This window comes from Sinocyclocheilus anshuiensis, unplaced genomic scaffold (assembly GCF_001515605.1).
Source record: "Sinocyclocheilus anshuiensis isolate Anshui unplaced genomic scaffold, SAMN03320099.WGS_v1.1 scaffold1943, whole genome shotgun sequence".
NCBI lineage: Eukaryota > Metazoa > Chordata > Actinopteri > Cypriniformes > Cyprinidae > Sinocyclocheilus > Sinocyclocheilus anshuiensis.
In genome coordinates this window covers 61,221-70,139 of record NW_015549679.1, presented here as the reverse complement: position 1 = coordinate 70,139, position 8,919 = coordinate 61,221, and the positions used below count along the sequence as shown (strand labels likewise).

The window sequence follows — 8,919 nt, the reverse complement described above, 5'->3', positions numbered from 1 at the left end:
CCCCCCCCTCCCCCCAACATAGACTTGAAAGTACACTATTCAAACTTAAATTTCTGTAATTCATGAACGCCTTTGAATACAGACCTAAGGTTGGTCTCTTTTTAAAGAAGACAATCAGTAGATTATTGCAGAAGTGAAATCATTTAAAAAAATGAAAGTTAAAAAAGAAGTTATAGAAGTTTTATTTACTGCACAAATTTACTGTAAAGAAAATGTACTGTACTATTTTTATTTTATTTGATATCAAATAAATATTTTACAAAATCGGTTTTAATCCAAATTTGGCATAAAATTAAAGCCATATGTTTAAATAAGTTGTGCTCCAAATTTGAAGTTGATATAAAAAAAATTGAGGTTACTATGCAATTTTGTTTAGATGTTATATCACAAACAGCCACCAGGTGCCATCCAAACCCCATTGAATGTTTTTGATGCATTTGTCTGTCACATATGTATAAGTTTCTCTCTCAGTGTTACTCCTACCACCAAATATGGAATCTTGAGACTCAGACCTTTCCGACGATATGTATTTTGTCAAGATTCTAAAAAGTTTTGATTCCAAAAGACCTTAATACATTTTGTAAGGGGAAGGAGCCCACTAAAATATTTTAAGGTCCATTTCTATGGTAACGCAATGTCTGATTTCAAAACGGTTTTCACAGGATGAATTTTGAGATTTTTAAGCTTTCAAATGATATATAATATATATGATGATTACTAAAACATGTGATAGGAAAAAAAGGAAACTAAAAGAATTTTTGTGACAAAGGTCAGAGCTCCATATGTTTTGAGGTGCACTCTTGTCATAAATTAATCTATTACTGCTCCTACATAATTTTTTAACAACAAACAGTGGTAAAATATCTATTTAGGAGCCTTTCCAACGATATATAGTTTGTCATGATTAGATTAGGATTTAATTGTAATATATTGAAGAAAACTTAAGGCGTCCCGTATACGGAACGGTGACAGTTAAGGGGTTTTAAGAACTGGTCTGACCAACATTTTACCAAGGGAAAATCAGTCTTACTTTCTGGATTCAAATTAGACCAATCCACTTACAAATTTAAACTAATTTGTTAGATGACTAACTTGTAAAACTAGTGTAGCTACGCAGCTGTGTGACCGACCACAGATGTGCTTCACGTTGTTTGCACATGACTTCATTGCCGAGGCGCGAAATGCAGCTGGACGGCAAGTGATTTTTCTATGAGTTTATATTAATAAAATGAATGTAGGCCTACTTGCAGTCGGGTTCTTTTGCGAACGATATTCTACATCTGCTTTAGATGGTTGGGAGGCTGGCTTGCAGCAACTGTAGCAATGTCATAGACTTGTTTTCAGATTTGTATGATAACGATGATAAATTCTCTGTGTATATTTATGTAATGCAAGTAGTTGTTCTGCAATAAAAAAGACAAACGTCGGAATTTTATATTTTACTTTGGGAAAAATTACACGGACACAAATCATATTTTTTTATATTAAATATTCTCATATTAAGGCAAGTTTTACATCCCTAAATGCAAGTGATCTGAAAAGAAACCTAATATTATCCAGTTTAAGAATAAAATTATATTTATATTGAAACAATGCAAGAAGCCGTAGGCAGAACTATAGACCTCTACAATTACTTCCCCCGTTTAATTTGACTTTACATGTAAACTCTCTTTTTCTTTGTGAATTATTATTGATTGATATGATCGATAGTATTTTATGTTCGTTATGCAATGAGATCTTAAAAAACAGCTGACGTACATTTGATATATATTTATTTTTTAACAGTAAAGGCTTTTTATGTAAACGTAATATATTTATTATTTATTTATGTCATGTTTATCTAAATAAAGCGGAAAAATATAGACCCCATTTTATTGATATTTAGCACAAGCTTGTTTTGTTTAACTTTATTCTTGAACATACAGGCGCTGTATTAAGCAGTACATAAATTATTGAATGAAAATGCTTTCTGTTACGGTTATAAACTCACTATTTATATCGGATCAAACTACACAGACGCCTGATTGAACTTGCCATCCACTTTTACTACTCCCTCTTACGTGATGACGTCACACCAATACACAACATCCCCCCTCTACTTGAATATGAACTTACCCTATCTAACACATTCTCATTCACATCTTCTTACAACTCACAGATTTCAGAACATTCAAGACATGTAACAACTTTTATTTTTCTTCTTATCAGCTCTTCACAACTTCATAGAACATCCCCAATGCTTTTAAAACAAATACATTGAACCAACTCATTTGGGACCTTTTTTTTTCTTTTTCTTGAACTAACATAACCTTTAACGTCCTTGGAACTCATTAAACTTATGTTGTTGTGAACTTGTCTGTTTTGTCTTGCCTCACAAGCACTTGATCTCCAACCTCTATGTCAGATGTCTTTGCATTCCGTCTGTTGTCTGTGTATATTTTGGCTTTTCCTTTTTGCTCTGCGTCCCCATCTCGAGCTTCCAGGTCACTGTGGGGTGTTGCAATGTCTGGTAACTTTCCTCTTACCTTCCTCTGAAAAAGAAGTTCTGCTGGGCTTTTGCCCGTTGTGGATCTGTAGACAGTCACATACTTGCGTAGCTCTTTTCTCCAGTCCTGGCCTTCAGCTTGGGCAATTTGTACTCGTTTCATAAGTGATGCATTTTGTCTTTCCACTTCCCCATTTGCTTGCGCCCACTTTGGGGTTGTTTTAATGTGGTGGATTCCATTTTCCTGACAAAACGTTTGAAACTGACTGGACTTGAATTGCGGCCCACAGTCTGACCTGATTGTTAAGGGAAGTCCATGCCGACTGAAAATGTCCTCCAAACTGTCAATCACTTTTTCTGCAGTTGTGGATTTGAGGATCGCATATTCGTAGTACCTACTGTAATAGTCAACAACGACCAGGATCGAATGTCCATCAGGTAAAGGACCAAGCAAGTCTGTGGCCAAGTTTTGCCAGGGCCCTTCAGGCATCACTGTGGGTGACAGAGGTTCTGGAACATCTGGTCTCGCTACCGGCTGACAACCATGACACGCCCTCACAAACCTTTCTGCGGCCCTGTCCATTCCGGGCCACCAAACCTTTGTTCTCAGGTGTTGTTTTGTTCCTATTACACCAAGATGACCCTCATGAGCCAACTGTAACGCTCTTCCACGCAGCGACTGTGGCAAAACAATTCTTGTCCCTCTGAGTATTATTTGGCCAATGACACATAGCTCACCTGCAATATGTCTGTATGCAGGGCAGTCGTCAAAACAACGTTTGAACGGCAGTTTTCAGTCTCTGTAATTCCACATCATTTGCTGAGATATGCTCAACTTCCTTGGTGGTCAGGGTGCTTGGTGTCGCACAAACAGCTATGAATCTCACATATTCCTCTGCTTCATGTGCGTGGGTCGCACATTTGGCCGATGGCCCCAGCAGGCGTGACACAGGATCTGCAATGTTGTGCGTTCCGGGTATATGAATCACCCGAAAATCATAGGGCTGTAATCTCAAGACCCACCTTTCGATTCGTGCACATGGTTTTGAACGAGGGCTGTAAATTGCCTCCAATGCCTTGTGGTCTGTGACCAGATCAAACTTCTGACCATACATGTATGGGTGCAGTCGTTCACATGCCCACACCAGTGCAAGTGCTTCGCGTAACTAAGGAGTCAGTCTTTGTTATCCCATCCTCGTCGCCATTGTTATAAACTCACTATTTATATCGGATCAAACCACACAGACGCCTGATTGAACTTGCCATCCACTTTTACTGCTCCCTCTTACGTGATGACGTCACAACAGTTACCATGTAAATAAAACGTTTGTGTATTTGACAAATATATCTAACCAACTTCATCTGCAATAAAGACAACAAACACTGTGCGAGAGTCGCGGCAATCAGAAAGTAGGCTACGACTGCTGTTTTCAACTCCTCCCTCGATTTCAAACAGCAAATCTCGCCGATCGGTTTGTTCGTTTGAGATGCCAGACGCCTCTCCTTGAATGAGGACAAGAGTAAACAGCTGTAATCATCCTCTAATCGTATTTGTGGTCAGGGGCGGACTGGGACAAAATTTCAGGCCGGGAAATCTCACACTCATCCAGGCCATGATGGCCATCCCATACACCCACAACAAATTCTGAAACAAGGACAACCTTAATTTTTTATGGCCATCACTTAAAAATTTTTTAAATGCTTAGGCTGGGGACATGCAAAATAATTAAAAGTTCTCTCCTGAACTGCACCTTCACTTCCATTTTCCTTTTCAGTCTCTTCATTTCTCCTGATATTTTCTAAAATGCCTATTTCAAAATTATTACAATAACAATTACATCATTACGATATTTATATTAAAATCCTAATACTGAACATATTGCATTATAATGAGTCTTATTTTTACCTTACGAAAATTAAACGTCGTTAATTTTTGCAATGTGTTGTTGTCTGCCCTAGCTCCCTCTAAACCTATTATACAACAATGTGAATATGTGTCTGCTAAATTACTACTGTGACCATAGCAAACACTATAGAATACCCAAGAAATGTCAGTCGTATAGTTTTGAATGGGGAAAAATGCAACGCTCAATATGGCCGCTCTATCGAACGAAGCCCCGCCTTTTGAGCAAAAAAGCCAATCGCTAATCGGTAAAGTCAGTGCGTCACTGCAGCTGCCATTAGAAGTCCGGTTTCTATAGAAACAGTCAGCGTTCTGAGACGTGCGCCTAGGACTGCGCATGCGCACTGACTTATCTAACCTGAATAATAAGCTTTTTTTAACGCATTTGAGCAAAATAAACAACATTTATGACACAGTTGTTGTCAGATTTCATTGTTGATTTCAAATATGAAATTGAATCGACCTGATGAAATATGACGACCAGTTTTGCAGAATTTGATGTTTCCCCATTCAAAAAAGAGAGCTGCACTTGCATGCCCGAGAGGCGTTTCAAAGATGGCCGCCTAGTGACATGACTTGTCTTAAAGGGACTTTGACCATAGTTAGCTAACGATGCTTTTGGAAAATGCACCCCAGTTCAGGGCTTCAAGTGCAGGTCAGTTTCATCTGTAAATAGGCTACTGTATTTTTGCCTTTGTTAATTTAGTTAAGTTATAAACTGCTAGCAAATGTTTGCCTATCAGTAGCATTCCATTATTATCCACAGTCAGAATACTGTATGTTAAAGGACATCATTAGGCTATATCATTATTACTGTAAAGTTGCATTAATTAATTTAGCAGACAGATGTTCACATCGATTTATAGTAAAGGAGGGAGCTAGAACAGTCAACACCACAAAAACATGAGTCATAATAATGCAATAACATGTGACGTATTATTTTTCTATAAACATATTATACTAATTTTGACATTTAGGCACTTTAGATTTTTCAAATTTATTGTAAAATATTTGTATGAAATATAGGTTTGTTAATCTTGGGTATTAAAGTGATTTTTAAGATAAATAACAATAATAACACATTGTCCTAATGTAATACATTGAATTTAACTAAACAAATGAGCAAACAAATTACAATGATGTGGCTGTTTTGCAACAAGGTGGAGACAGTTGTGTTCATAACAGTAGACCTGCTGGTAAAGAAGTGACAGGTACAAGAAAAATAGCTTAAAAAAAACACACAACATTTACACACAAACAGAAGGGAGAAAACAAGATATTAAAGAAAATGAAGAAACAGAAAAGGAAAGTGAAGGTACTGTTCAAGAGAGAACCTTTAATTATGTTGCATGGCCTGAGCCTATAGACATTTTTATGTGATGGCATACAAATAATAGGGTCGTCCAGCCCTGGTGTCAAACCAGAAAGCCACACGGAAACGGCCGGAATGGTGCATACTCGCAAACATTGTTCAAAATTCAAAATGTTTATGTATTTATTCACAAATAAATGTTATCATATACTTAATTTTTTAACATTTAAAACAAGCAACTTGTTTCATACAAATGCAAGCAGCTGTTTTGAACAGACTGCAGGATAATCCAGAATTTACAGATGTAAATTAATAAAGGGCCAATGAGTCTGATGTGACACATTATTAATGCACTTAATTAAATGAAAAAATAATCCACTGTAAGTAAATATGGTTATAACAACATGTTTATATGCACAAAATATGCACTCGTCAGCAGGTTGGTACTTACATTTTACAAGTAATTCTCCAACAACGAACATGCTGAAGCATAAAACAGCTGCAGATTCCCGTCAGAATGAGTAACAATATGATCACATTGATAAACAATGTTTAGAATAAACACAAGGTACAAACCTACATTATTATGTGCATGCAGTAGTTCTGTTCCATCAAATGAAACCAATAACAGCTGCTCACTGACTAACGGTGTAAACAGCATCATCAGTACATTCAGTGTTTTTAGAGCAGCAGCGCAGGGTTTTGGGCAGCTTCTCCCGCGACAGATACAGAACCGGCTGGATGCTGCTGCTGATGTCCATGAAGCCAAAGGCGATGTAGTGAATATAACAGCGGAAGACATCTGGAGAGAAATCGGGAAGTAGTTAAACACAATGATGGCCAAGATGATGAGGACCATTTTGAAGGCTTTCTTCTTGACCGGATGTCTCTCATCTCGACCTGGAGCCGACTGTCTCAGAGCCCAGAGAACGGAGATGTTACAAAACAGCATGAATGCGAACGCTGCCAGGATCATGACTGTGAACACTTTCTCAAAGTTAGGGATGTTTCCCACACACTTCACTGCGGCATAGACCAAAGTGATGAACCAGATGACGCCAGCGCAGACAGAGCGATGCCTCTTGTCTTTGAGCTTGGTGAAGGTGATGGGATGCAGGACGGCCATATATCTGTCCAGACAGATGCAGCACAGGAAGAGCGGCGACGAGTCTTTGATGCCGTAGAAGAAGCGCAGGACGTACCAGGTGCTGCTGGTGGTCAGATAGACGATGTTGGCCAGCTCCAGCGGAGGAATGAGGCAGAAGAACATGTCCAGCACGGCCAGGTGGACGATGAAGATGTCTGAGGTAGACGAGTCGCCCTTATTCTTACGAATGAGCCACAAAACCATGATGTTGGTCGGGATGCCCAGGAACATGTTGATGAACTGCAGCACCAAGTAAAAGATGAGGACGGCGGGCATGTCTGCGCAGCTGTGGTACACAGTCTTCTCGGCCGATGAGATGTTCAGAGGCCGCTTACTGATGAGCAGAGAGGAGTTGATGAATCTGAAGAGCTCTAGGATTGCCATCGTCTTCTCAATAAAGGTGCTTCACGATGCCATAGAAGAACCTTTTTGTCTAAATGGTTCCATAAAGAACCTTTAACATCTGAAGAACCTTTCTGTTTCACAAAAGGTTCTTTGGGGTGAAAGAAGGTTCTTCAGATTATAAAAAGGTAAGAAAGAGATGGTTCTTTAAAGAACCTTTGACTGAATGGTTCTTTGTGGAACCAAAAATGGTTCTTCTATGGCATCGCTTGAAGAACCTTTTGAAGCACCTTTATTTTTAAGAGTGCAACTGCTGAAACACACAAACAGTGATTAAATGCAACCAAACTGAACAATGCTTCTCTGGTCCTCGTTAACATTTGCTTCGTCCAAAATGCCACATCAATGTCTCCAGGCGCAGAAACCTGAACCAGCTTTCACTTTTGTCATGATAATAACTTTCATGAGGGGACTTCACTGTTTCTGCTGATCAAACTCTTTTCAGTATGGCTGTTTCACAAGGATTTAATAATTGAAGCTCAAATACATGTTGAAATAAAACACACATCTGCATCAACATAATACAACAACAGGCTTTCTGAATTTCTTTTTGAAGAATATTCACTTTCTATACTAATTTTAAAAAAATGTATGTTCCTCAGTCAAACCTTAAAGTTTTTGCCATCTACAGCAGGGCATGTTAGCATAAATTTACTGTTTTTTGTTGTTGTTTTTACACTGATTTCAGAAGAATATCTTTGTTTCAAATATGAAATAATATTTAAAGGACTAAAATCTTCTATTCAGTGTATTTTAACTCAATTTAAACGGCATAATAATGATGCACAAAATATGAACATATAACAAGATATAAAACACAGCCTTATGTGACAGCTAGACCCAAACTTCTGTAGAACTGTTTAAATTTGAGTATTGTTTATACCGAGTATAAATACTGTAAATATATGAGTTTGTGATATAAACTAGTGTGATTTGTCACGTTTATAGCACTTTATACATTACAGATAGTCTCAAAGCAGCTTAACAGAAATAAAAAGCGTCAGAAAGTTCTTCATTTTCAGGAATCTGTCATATTAAATATCATTACGATTTCAATTTTAACTGTAAAGCAGCTCTACCGAACAATACAGTTTGATTAAGTTGAATTATTCAGCAGCCTTAGTCTAAAGTTTCAGTATAGCTCAACTGTCTCAGTTGTCATTTATTCTGTCAGTAAATCTGAATGCAGAGAAACTTTTCAGCAGTTTATATGCAGCATCTCTTACCTTTTATGAGTTACTGTGGTCTCAGAGATGCTCTTCAGCCGCAAGAGCTTGTATGAAGTTTGTTGTGGGACTGACAGCTCATTTTAACGACATATTCACTCCCATGATTCAACACCACCACGAGTTTCAGGAGCCAATCAGAGCCAAGCGTTCTGGAGACTAAAGGCCAATATGGAAATGTATGGTCTGAATGGTTCTCTTGCAGAAGAAACATTTGCATATTATTGATTTTATAGAAAAGATAACATGCTAACATCTTAACATATTTACTGGCTTTGTGAAGAACGAGTTAATGGATGGCGGGCTTTGTTCAGAAAACATGTGGTGGCAAGTCCTCATCATTAACAGCGATTGGCAATGATGCAACTTGCCATTGGCTCCTGACGGAAATTTGGTGGTAAACAACTGATGCAACCGTCCATTAGGATACTTCTGAAATTCAGT

At 38.0% G+C, this 8,919-nt stretch overlaps 1 pseudogene; it reads right to left on the bottom strand.

Annotated features, from left to right (window-relative positions):
* Positions 1-6,296: 6,296 nt before the first annotated feature.
* On the bottom strand, positions 6,297-7,307 carry LOC107660362 (uracil nucleotide/cysteinyl leukotriene receptor-like; annotated as a pseudogene).
* Positions 7,308-8,919: the final 1,612 nt, after the last annotated feature.